Genomic DNA, 12,829 nt, shown 5'->3' on the forward strand with positions numbered 1-12,829 from the left:
ACAAGTGTTAATTAAAAATTTATAACAACCCACAAAGATCTGATAACTTTCAAACGGCTGAACCGATTTTCTTGGATTATAGCTAAGAACACTTTCGATCAAGCCACCTTTCAAACAAAAAAAACTAAATTAAAATCGGTTCATTAGTTTAGGAGCTACGATGCCACAGACAGATACACAGATACACATATACACACATATACAGATACACCGATACACACGTCAAACTTATAACACCCCTCTTTTTGGGTCGGGGGTTAAAAACCTGTCTATTAAATGGATTTAGGAATTAACAGAACCTGTATAGATGCCGAGTACTTGCTAGAAATCAGAAGAAGAAGAAGATGGAGAAGATTGCGACTGTCACATTGATTGGGATCAAAGTTTTATAATACGCCGCGTGGGTCGGGCGTCGGCCATTGATTGCGACAATAGTTCATTACGTCGAGTATGCATCTAAACAGAGTAATTTGCTTCCGGGCCGTGATTCATGTGGCGGCCCTGCGACCCTCCGCCCTTCCTCCTCCACCCTCGCCGTTGAGCCACGAAACTGTCGCAAAAGCGATAATTCTTAATGTGATGAGTTGCGCTATTGGCGTGCTGTGGTTCCGGCATGCCTCTAACGGTGTCTGGGGGCACGTAGTGTCCCAGTGGTGGGTCTGCTGCGGCGGACATCCACAGACGAAGCAATAAGGTGTTGTCGGTCTCTTGTGCTCCGTAGCCAGCGGTGGGATGGATGAGGTGGAACTTCGTGAAGTTTTTAGTCGGTAGGAGTCCGACATAACCACTGTACTCCCCCATGGCCAGTGGTATCCATGACGGATTTTCCTCAAGAAAAAAAGGTGATAAAAACATACCCATGGCGCTGCTAAACTACGGGCGATAGAGAACTTCTTCTTTCATCGTCGTCATCAACCAATAGTTGTCCACAGCTGGACCTAAATCTTCTATAGTGACTTCGTCATCCCAGCAGGTGGGTCACTTGGTGATAAGTGATTACCACCACCCATGAACTTTTACAGCACCAGAGGAACCGCCGATGCGTTTCCGGGCTTTCAGGAATTTCTTGGTTGTAATCTAGTGGGAACACCGCCGATGGGAGTTGATTCCACAGTTGCAAAGATAAATTGTTTTAATAGCCCACTTTGTTGTACCCAAGTTACCGCCTATTCGACGATGTCGTGGCCCAGCAGTCAAAGCCCGTCGACCCGTGGCCCGGGGTAGGGCTCCTGGCTGCGGGTGACGGATGGTGACGCGTGACAAGTGAAAAGGACGTGAAAGGGACTTCATTTTTGGGAAATCTACCTCTTGTATTTGTTGCTCCTCTTATGTTGCCCCTAATCCTTAATTAAGAGCTTCTATTCATTGAGTTTTTGTAGGAAGAAATAATTATTGTGAGAATTCCAGATAATAATAATTAATTAATAGATAGGTACCTGTACCATAGAAAAATATTGCAATAATAATAACTTCTCAATTAGTAACATAATTATGTGAAAGTTTGCATGTTTGTGTACTACGAATAATAATAATTTACATTCCTTTACGCCACAATGACTCAACTGATTTGGCTTATGATGGCTGATTAAGAATATGTAATTAATGCATAGGTTATTCCTCAAGCAAATTCGACGATGCCCTAAACTGAATCAATATTTTTGTTGAAATATTGTGTGTTTTGAAAATTCGAGGGTAAACCTAATTTGGCTTTTTACGAGGACTAAGCTAACCAACCCCAGCTTTGTTCGGGTGGAATTTTAAAAATCTGTTCTTAGTGACCTAGGCATCAATTAGGTACGTTGACTAAAGAATGCCTAGGTACGAAGACATTGCAAAATCCCAAGTTTCTAAGGCCAGTAATTTAGAATATAATAGATTTTTATTCAAATAAATTTTTACAAGTGCTTTTGGATGGTCAAAATAATCTACCACTGGTTCGGAATGCCGTTCCTACCGAGAAGAACCAGCAAGAAACTAGGCGGTTGCTCTTTTCAAGTGTTCAATTTACAATTTACAATAGTATGCTATACGCTTAGCTGTGCGTTGATATGTTAGTCAGTTAGTTTAGCCTTTTATTATGTAAGAGTTAAGCCCTTTAATTAGAACCTATATTATAAAATGTAATCTGCCTATTCCAGCAAACTTAGCTACAATCAATCGTCAGTGATATATGGGCAGCCTTAGCAGGAATTATTCGCCTACCTGTCTAGGTGTAATCTAGTGCAACAATCACTAGCTAGGTCGTAGGGAATGCATCGTTGAAACAGTGACATGCGACAATTACTAATGTATCTACTTATCTAAAGGCACCATTACCAGAGTGAACTAGAGCACAGTTCACGACAGTAAAGCGGAATTTACATTACCTACGAAATTTAAACGTTTATAGGTGCAATTGATATTGAAATTAATGTCGTGAAACTACTTTCGTGGCGATAATTTCGTAATGTGAATTCCGCTTTAATAGACTTGTAACAAAACGTCGAGGCTTCGTCGTCACTGGCAGGCGTCAAATGTTACGTACCTGTTAGGTACTACGCGACAGGTCGAGATGGCACCCGCACAGCCTCGCGCTAACCCGGTGCGGGACAGCGCGGGTGACGTGCGAGTGTGCGGGGCGTCTCCCCGCCTCATACTGCAATTGCCATCTCAACCTGTCGCGTAGCTCGACGCTAGGTAGCGTATATGAAACGTTTCATAATATACGCTACCTAGCGTTGTTACGTTTCAACTAGGAACGCCTACTTTTCTTTGATTTCACGTCACCCATAGCCTTATATTTGATGTTAGAGTTCTTTTTTCGTACAACTTTAAACCTATAATACATATAATTTAATATTATGCCCTGAAATTGTCTTATTAATAAAGAATTATCATATTTGCCTAATCGTTATTTAATATTCCTCTAATTACATTTTAGGAACCCTCCAGAACAGTCCGTGAGTAGAACATCGTATACAGGTGTAACCAAAGCGCTAGCAAAAATGAACACAGGTGATAATACTGATGATTACAGATAAAATACTACAAAAAAACGTGAAAAAAATACATAAAACAATCCTGTATTTTTTAAATGTTCACAATGTATTGCAAATAAAACCTTTGACTGACGCCAGAGGTCAATGAACGTTACGTAAGTAGGCCACTCGGAGTCAAAGCCGTGTTGTAGATAGGGTATTGACTCGAATTTTGCACGCTGTACATTGCGGGTTTTAAAAATAGTAAATCACTAAAACTACAAAACAAGGCAATTTACTTATTAACTAACTGGCATTGGATTGTGTTTAGGTAATATAATAATAACGCTAAGTTTTTGCTAGCGTTCTGGTTACACCCTGTATAACTTGACCCAATAGGCTCGATCGAATACCTACCTAGTACCTACTGTTTAAAATGTAAATGAGAATGCTCATCGCGAGTAATTTGCATATTTATAAATTAGGCTCGATATTAATGCAGCTTTATTTCGAGTTTTAACTACTAAGAAAGAAAAACCCTGCTTAAACCCGACTTAAATAAAAAAGAAGGTAGTTTTTTTATAGACCTGCTGGCAAGTGATGAGGCTGCCTAAGGTGGAGCGCGCTTGCCTAGAAGATGCCTATTCACTCTTAATTTTAATGAAGGGAAAAACTGAAGAGTCATTCAAATCATTTTGCGAATTAGAAACAAGGAAGCCAAGGCACTTTGTACCTGTCCATAGAGTCTTCGAGGTAGTCCGAACCTTTTCGCCTTTAGTGCCATTAATGGCTTATAATAAGACCCCAGTCAAGCGTTCACACTATAGTGCCAGGGACGAGACCTAAGCGCAGCAGGCAAGTATTTTTCATAGTCTTAAATTTTTCCCTCGTTCTTGCTAGCCTTAAACGGGGCAGTAATAAAGTAGACAGTAGATAAGCTGATTATCACAAAGAACTAGGTAAGTAGGTATAGGTAGATTAACGTCACCAGTCTGTTGCATCAGAGGACTGCAGAGCCGTCTTTAAAGTAAGTCGTCGACCACTTTTCAAAGTAATCTTACAAATACCTATTATTATCGAAGGAAACCTTTGTATTCAACAATTATTGTCTAGTAGATACATACTTATTTCTAATTCTATATAAAACTACAGAGTACAAGATGCGAAAATTTAACCAATAGGCACTATTTTCTAAAATAATTTAATTCCAGGTTAGTCCGCTTTCATCTTAGACTGCATCATCATTAGAGTAAAAAAAAATTAGAGTAAAAAAATAAGATCTGAGTAGCTTAAAATTCGCAAGGCCATTGGTCCACATCATATCCTCTAGTTTATGTCTTTGTCATACATATAACATTTACGCTTAGAGCGAAAAGAAAACCAGTCTATGTTTTTTTTTTAAATTAATTTAATTAGAATCATGAAACCTAGCCTATAAAGATAGGTAGGTAGCTTATAAAGGAATTTTTAATAGTTTTTAGTTTTCACGTGCCGTATACTGGTAAGTACCTATACGGAACCCTAAAAAGCCAAAAGCCATGTTTTGGCAGCGCGCGGGCCGGTCTCGCGTGCCGCCTAATTGCGGGCCGCACGCCGCGCGCCGCCGGGCGGGCGGGCCGCAGGGCGGGCGGCGCAGTTCGCGGCGGCGGGCGGCCCGGGCGGTACCTACCTGCTAAACTATTACTTACTGCATTCCATGCTTAGTACACATTATCATCAATGATTTATAAAAAACTAATTTGTTTTTTTTTTTTTTTTTTATTGAAGATTAATACTAAATTACTATATTATATATAAATTACTATACTAAAATTTAAAGTTTTAACCTTATCTAATTACTGTACAAATCATGCCCGCGTGGAATGGTGCCAAAAATACTGGCTGCATTCCCACATTGAACAGACAGGCTGATCTTTTGCGCACAAAATGAACCAGACTTTTTTTTTAAATCAGATACAAGTTAGCCTTGTCTGCGGTGAGATTGGTGGTAGTGTGATAATGCAGTCTAAGATGAAAGCGGGCTCACTTGGAAGGGGTATGGCAGGTTTAATTTAAAGCCCTTTATGTTTCTACGCGGCATCGCCGATAGCGTGGTAACTAGCCACGGCCGAAGCCTGCCACCAGACCAAAAGTTCTGTGACCAGATGAGGCTATTAACCGCGGTTAAAATGTTGGAGTTCGTAACCAGCAGTCTCGGTTAATATCACTACACCACCCAGTAATCATGTAATTCTTAATAATAAAAAAATCGTTAACATGTGATATTCTGCGCAATCCCATTGACGCAAAAGTGTGACTGAGTTAGCTGTTATCATATCGCAGCTCTAAATAAGATACTCTATATACTACGTTCTATTTTCTTCTTCTATCATTCTAAAGACAAAAAATCCATCTAGAAATGCAAAAGATTAAATAGATAATGAACTCGGTTTCAAAACAATCATATTTTGAAAAATGGTAAAAGCCTAACAATTTCAATGTCTAAAACGTAAAAATGACATAAAAATTTGGTGAGAAAACCAGTATTTTGTGCACGTAGGCTCTCACGTACGCCTGTTGCGGACAATCTCTCTAAATATTAAAAACAGACAAGCGACATCCGACCACATTTTAAACCACTTTTATTACTTCCAGTTTTTGCATTCATAAAATTATAGGCAGGTACCTTAATTATAGGTAGTTGTATGTTTTACGTCGTATACTTTACGTCGCGTCGTGTCGTACTTTTAAGTACGAATTTCTATGACTAAAATCACACTAATACGTATCAGAAACGATATGTACCTACTGCAGTAGACCTTACTACCTGAAAAGCCGCTAAGCGCAAGAAATTCTTATTTAATTAATTAAATTTTAATTAGTCGCCAAAAAACGTGGGAATTTTCAAAACCTGATCTTTCTAAAAAATTATGCTACGTAGGACCAAGATTATGCTACGTAGTTTGGGCTTACGTAGCATTGTTTTTGCTAATTTGTAAAAAAAAATGTATGTCAGGGTTTCCTTACTGGATGTGTTGGTCGTCAACTCCTTGTAAACACCTTGTCGTCCAATATTGAAACAAATAAACTATGTAGGTACTTACTTCATTTCAAAATATTTTTACACTTAACGGTAAGAAGTCAAATGGAAATACTCTGTAGAGCACTGCTTGATTATCTTGTTTTGCTTCAGACGACAACCTGTTGAATAATGTATCACATCACACATGGTGACTTCACGTGCAGTTCAGCAGAACAGAATAGTGAAAATCCTTGAGCGTTGGCACCCTTATTGGGGCACCCCTATTTATTTCTTACTAGCGACCCACCCCGGCTTTGCACTGGTAGCTTATTACAATTTTCGTAGAAAGCTCTTATTTTTTTTTTAAATAAAATAAAATCGTGTCACTCAGGAATAGTGTAGCTTTCTACTGGTGAAAGAATTTTCAAAATCAGTTTAGTAGTTCCAGAGATAACCCCCTACAAACAAACTTACAACCTTTACCTCTTTATAATATTATTATTAGACTAAGTATCAACCACAGTTTCGCTCCCGTAGGGATTAAAAAATTGGCCTTATTCCTTGTCTTCAACATTATATGTAAAAAGGAAACCTCTAGAAAAGGGTCTAGGCCGGGCGTGGATGACGATTTTTTTATATAAGAAGAAAAAATGTTTTTCTAAAATTGGCTCTACACCCGGAATGGAACCTAAAACTTTTCACTTACGAAGCAATAGAGCACCGATGCGCTAGTGACTAAAGAGTTAGATATTCAAGTTATGTCAAAGTAATTTGGCCAATAATTTTTTATTTGTACCACGGAAACGAAGCTAATAAATCGGAATTTCTTTTTAACTATGTCTGATCACGAACTGTTTACTTTGTAGTCCACGAAAATACCTGATATTACCAATCAAATTGACGAAAAAGGGGTTTGAATTCATTCCAAGAGCATGAGCTGAGCTCATCAGTCGCGTTATCTTGTACAATACGTTCCTAATAATATGAAGTACCCTAAATTGCAATCTTAAACATTCTTCAATATAAATTTTTTTTTTTTTTTATTAATTCAATACAGCGTCAAACAGTAAATATTTTCTCTTCAGACAAAGTGCGATGGTTTCTAGAAAATTTAAAAAAAATTAAATTTAAAAAAAAGAATTATTTAACTCCACTATCGGTATTCGGCAAATGATTCGCGAATTGTATGGGGCGGCGTCAAACGTATGGCCGCACATTCGCGCCAACCCGAATGGTTGGCGCGAGTAAATATTTTTTTAATCCTGCAGGAACTCTGTTTTTCCGGAATATTATGTCTAATACGCCACAGGGACGACTATTCCTTGTCATAGAAATCAGATTTGCCAAACTTATTCAAAAATAATTTGCCAAATACAAAACATTCGCCGTATCCCGAATAGTGTGGATAGTTGTCTTTCCAAATGAAATATAATCATTTGCCAAATCTCGAGAAGAAAAATATTCTAGTGAACATCTTATTAAACCGACCATAAAATATTACATAGTGCGAAAAATTCTTGTGAACAGTACCGGACATGTTTTGTGAACATAAAGTGAAAATTTCGTTAACTTAAAGTGAACTGTGTGTGAACTTAATGTAGCTGGTGTAATCAAGGGATCTTCCGGGAATGAGGCTCTCACGTCGGTATCTTATGTGTTTGCGAAGGAATGAGCGCTGAGTGTTTGTTTGTGTTTGCTGAGTAAACTCCTAAACTCATGAGTCTTGAGAGATGAGTGCAATGGGGAATGAAACCTACTTATTTAAAGTTATCTTGAGGGCTATAAGATTAAGAACTCTACGTATGATAAAAATAAAGTATTGTAGATACATCTATTATCATTATTCTTAATAACTATGCCAGAGTTATTTTGTAAGCTTAAACTTTCAACAGATTTAGTGTAGCTATTTGAAAAAAAACGCAGTCATCCAAATCAAAAAGTCAGACATTTAAAAAATTATTTCACGCACGTTTGATAAAAGATAAAACTCTTGTAGGTACTAGCTGATACCCGCCACTTCATCCGTGTGGATTTAGATTTTTTTAAATCCCCTGGGAACTCTGATTTTCCGGGATAAAAGGGACCTAGTTTATGTCATTCCCTGGGATACAAGCTATCTCGGTTTGTCAAAATCGGTTAAACGGATAGGCCGTGAAAAACTAACACACTGACAGACATACGCATACTTTTGAATTTATAATATTGACTAGTTTTTGCTCGGTGCGCGAGCTGCTAAAGCAGCTCACGTGACGTGGTAAAGTTAACTTTATTATATAAAACCAAATTGATTTAATAAGATACATAATTCAACCCGAAAAACCCCATAAAATGACAGGCATTTCTATTTTTTGTAAAAAATGTAAGTCCGCCATCTTGGATTTGAAAATAAATGTCATTATCAAAATCAGCACTCTGGAAAACCCTGAAAACGATATCCATATTATTTTTTGTAAATTAGGATAATAATTTAGTAGGGTGCGTGGGTGCGCGGACCACTAAAGTGGTCCGCGAGCATGCAGAGTTTGTTTAACCGAGTAGACCTTCGGACCCTGATCATCTTTTGCCAAGAAACCACTCTTCCATCTTTTATAGCCTCCGAGATAGACACCGACGAAATTTGTACGGCGGCCATCTTGTTTTTCCAAAATTTTCCACTTTTTCTATTAATCGTTTACTACATTCTTTAAAGATTGCGAGTTTCAACGAAATCGGTTGGAAAACAAAAGAGTTACAAAAATCATATAGGCCGCCATCTTGTTTTTCTGAAATGTCATAATTTTTCCTTACTCATATCGCGCACCAAAACATATCTCCAATACATCAATGTATCGTTTTCTGTCTCTTTCTAAGAGAATGAGGCATTCAATATTCGCCATACAAAATGTATGGAAAAAAAAAGTTCCGCCATTTTGGATTTTTTTTCTATTCATCGAGTAGACCTTCGGATTCTGATCATCTCTTGCCAAGAAACCTCACTTCCATCTTTTATACCTTCCGAGCTGGACACCAGCGAAATTTGTATGGCGGCCATCTTTTCTTCGCCATTTTGAATTTTTTTTTAGTTTTTTGGCAATTGGATGACGTCATGAATGACATTTGCTCGAGCACCCCCCGCCTATCTTCAATACCTTAAGCGGGCCCTCCACCCGTCTCCGAAACCCTCAATCATCAGCTCTCTCCATAATTTTGGCTTACTAAGTTTTTGTTTTCTATACGACACCATCAGTGAAAAAAAAAATTTTCATACAAAATTTTACAGGAGTTTCTTAGTTGAAAATCTCGAAAATCTCCCCAAAAGTGGCAACACCGGTTGCATATCTCCATACTGCCAGCCTAGATACACAATCGATTCATACATATTGACTTTCCAAAATGTTGCCAACTGCCTCAAAAACGTGATCAAAATTTCGAAAAGTTAAAAAAAATACAAAATGGCCGCCAACTTGTTTCACAGAAAGATTTTACACGGTTTCATATTTTTCCTATTAACTACAGGATATACCGCTCCCGATGACGTTTCAATCTTTCCTCTCGCTCGCACCCACGCGAAAGGGGATACCGTGAAAAAGACCGTGTCGAAAATCACTTTTACTTTGATAAATTCCAGTGTTGCCAGTCTCCGGCGACAAAAATACCCAAATGTCATTTGTACGAGCAAAACACGTTATTATCAAAATACTCGGATTTTGCTAAAAGTGCGTATTTCGATTTTTTACAATTTCCCGAAAATCTTGAAATTTCCCGAAAAATGGGGTAATTTTTCCCCACCAATCTATACCTCAAGTTCGTACGTACAATCGCTTCATAGAAGCCGAATCGCTCCGATGTTGCCAACTTTGAGATATTTAACTTTTAAAATTGTGTTTTTTCGTACCTCGAACAAAACGGCCGCCACGACAGCCGCCATCTTGAATTTTTAAAAACCGCTCCCGTTCTGTCAAAATACAGGATAATCGTGGGCGAAACCAAAAAAAATAATTATCCTCGATTACTCCGTTTCGGATCTGTGGCGCCGCGGTTCGGGGTCGAAAAATCAAAATTTTGAAAACGCTACGGTTCGGCCGCCATCTTGTTTTTTCAATTTTTTCGACATTTCCCATTAATCGTTTACTATTTTCTTCAAATATTGCAAAATTCAACGAAATCGGTTGGAAAACAACGGAGCTGCAAAAATCACGTCGGCCGCCATCTTGTTTTTCCGAAATGTCATAATTTTTCCCCAGAGGGTTCCCGAATCCGAACACATCTCCCCTACATCACTATATCATTTTCCATCTCTTTCTAGGAGAACAATTATGTCAATGAGTGAGTCAGTGAGTGGTAATCGAGCTATTTATAATAATTGATATGGATTTTTTGGATCTAGTAGTCCGATACTTTCACAAAAGACGTAATCGCTGTTACTAATTCATAACCTTCATCCCAGAAAAAGAGTTGATTTCAGGAAAAGAATAAAAATGTTTTAAAAATTTCTTCAAAACACCTAATATTCCGGTTTATTTGAATTATTCCGTGCAATAAATCACTGTCACAGATTTTGATAAAACAATCCGATAATAAAAGTCCCGCAGGCAGATCTTGCAAAATAAGATAAAATCATTTAATCCTTTATTATTTAAAAGGGTTTCTTCGACTCCGGGTCGCCCTGTAATTAATCAACGCCTGTTAGGGTCAAATCCTGTTTTGAGTAAATAATATTAAATCTTATTTTACAACTCGCACTTGACAACCAAAAGCTATTACAAAGTGTAAGAGCTTATTTTTAAAATGGCTGTAACCCATTATAGACGACAGACGAAAATTCAGATGGACAGACGGACAGATGAACTGGACGAGACTAAGGGTTCCTTGTTTTATTATGGAACTCTATAATAATGATCACTAAACAAAACGAGTTTATTTAAAAAATGGCGTTCTGGGCACCCTGCCTCGTTACAGTGGTTTGCATGACATTTTTATTATTTTTAATATTATTAAAATTAAAAAACAATATTAAGAATTTAGCTCGTAATAAAAAAATAAGAAGATCCTCTAAAATCGTGAAATATAAGAACAAAAGAGAAGACGAAAATCGCTCACGAATATTTTCAAGGGGGAGCTTTTTGAAAATAATACGCAGGTTTGTATCCCGGACGAAGCATCCCTCTCCGTGCGTCCCCCACGCGCCGCGCCGGCCCGGCCGCTGCATCATTAACTACTAATGGTGCTTTAATTATGCAGACACATCCGGGCATGGTTACTGTACTGAGACCATTAATATGGAAATATGAGTGTTTTACACAAAAATTCTTGTGGGAATAGACATAAGATTTAAATTAATGCTTAAAAACGTTAAGGAACAGTCATACGAGTACTTATCCTTATAGGACCTTGAAACTATACTTTCCACATAAACATTTATTAATTTACATTACCAAATTAGTGGCATAAAATTCGTTTCATGAGTCATGACATTAATTTCACCAATAATTTCACGTGTAAACGTCTAATTTCACAATGCAACTCGATTTTTAGTTGAAACTAATTTCATGCAACTAATTTCATATTTTAAACGCGACTAAAGGACCTTGCGATACGCGACTAACGTTGATCTATGTACCTATAGAGCGCACTTTAACTTTGCTTAGACTTAAGTTTGAACTCGCGCGAAAACAGTAGAGAGAGTCGCAGGCATTTTTAACCGACTTCCAAAAAAGGAGGAGGTTCTTAATTCGTCGGATTCTCCCCGATTACTCAAAGACCCCTGGACCGATTTGGATTTTTTTGTTTGAAAGGGTATTCTGTGCAGTGTGCAGGTGGTCCCATATTTTGGTGGAGATCTGATGAATATCTTCGGAGATGGAGAACAGAACTCCTCAATGGATAGGAGCAAATTGCTCGCGATCAGTGTAATAGCTTAGTAAACAGTAGGGTTTTAACTGGGCATAGCATATTATAGTGCAGTGGGGCCACCAAAAATTGTAAAATAAAAAAAATTCAAAAGAAAGTCGAACGAGCATATTAAAACAAAATTAGAAATCCAAGAGTGAAGCTCGCCCGACTTCATACCTAGGTACATTACACGTGTAGCTAAACAAAAACTATTATTTACATTTTAGTGTTTGTGGTTTTTGAGAAGTCGGTTTTATTTTTCTTTTGAAAATTTTGTAAAGAAGCATGAAGGAACAATTTCACATCATGTATGATTGTGTTGACATATTTGCCGAGCTGCGGTGCGCGGCAACGGAAAAGACAAATATTTCATCTCGGGATCTCGATTCTCTGCTGACATCTGTAAATGATATGCAAAGCAAACATTGCTAAATTTCGTCTATTTGTTGAGACGCGTCATCCATGAAACGGAGTACTGAAAAAGAAACTGATTCAAAAAAGACGTTTTTTCTTTAAAAAAAAAAACAATTTTTACCAACCCTGATCACAATGGTTCGATAAAAGAGAAAAAATAAAAATCCCGTTGAGTGCGATTCGGACTCACACACAAAGGGTTCTGTACTGTAGCGTCGTATAAGATTATGTATTTTGTAATTTACATGGCAACCATTTTTCTTATCTGTTGTAGTTGCAACAGAAATAATACAAACACTGTAATAATTTCAGCTTTCTATTTATTAACGGTTCATGAGATGCAGCCCGCTTACTTACAAACAGACAGGCAGGCTCGAGCGGAGAGACGGACGGACAGTGGAGGCAAAAAGTGTTTAAAACAGTATCAAGTAATCAAAAAATTAAAACACTGGTTTACATTTGTTTAAAATGTTGCCAACCCTGATTAGGTATGTCACAATACCCAATATAACAGATAATTCTGCAAACATTGTGATGAGTATTTCGCCAGATATTTCAAAGTCGTCCAAGTTATACCATCACGGAT

The sequence above is a fragment of the Maniola jurtina genome, chromosome 1 (assembly GCF_905333055.1).
Source record: "Maniola jurtina chromosome 1, ilManJurt1.1, whole genome shotgun sequence".
NCBI lineage: Eukaryota > Metazoa > Arthropoda > Insecta > Lepidoptera > Nymphalidae > Maniola > Maniola jurtina.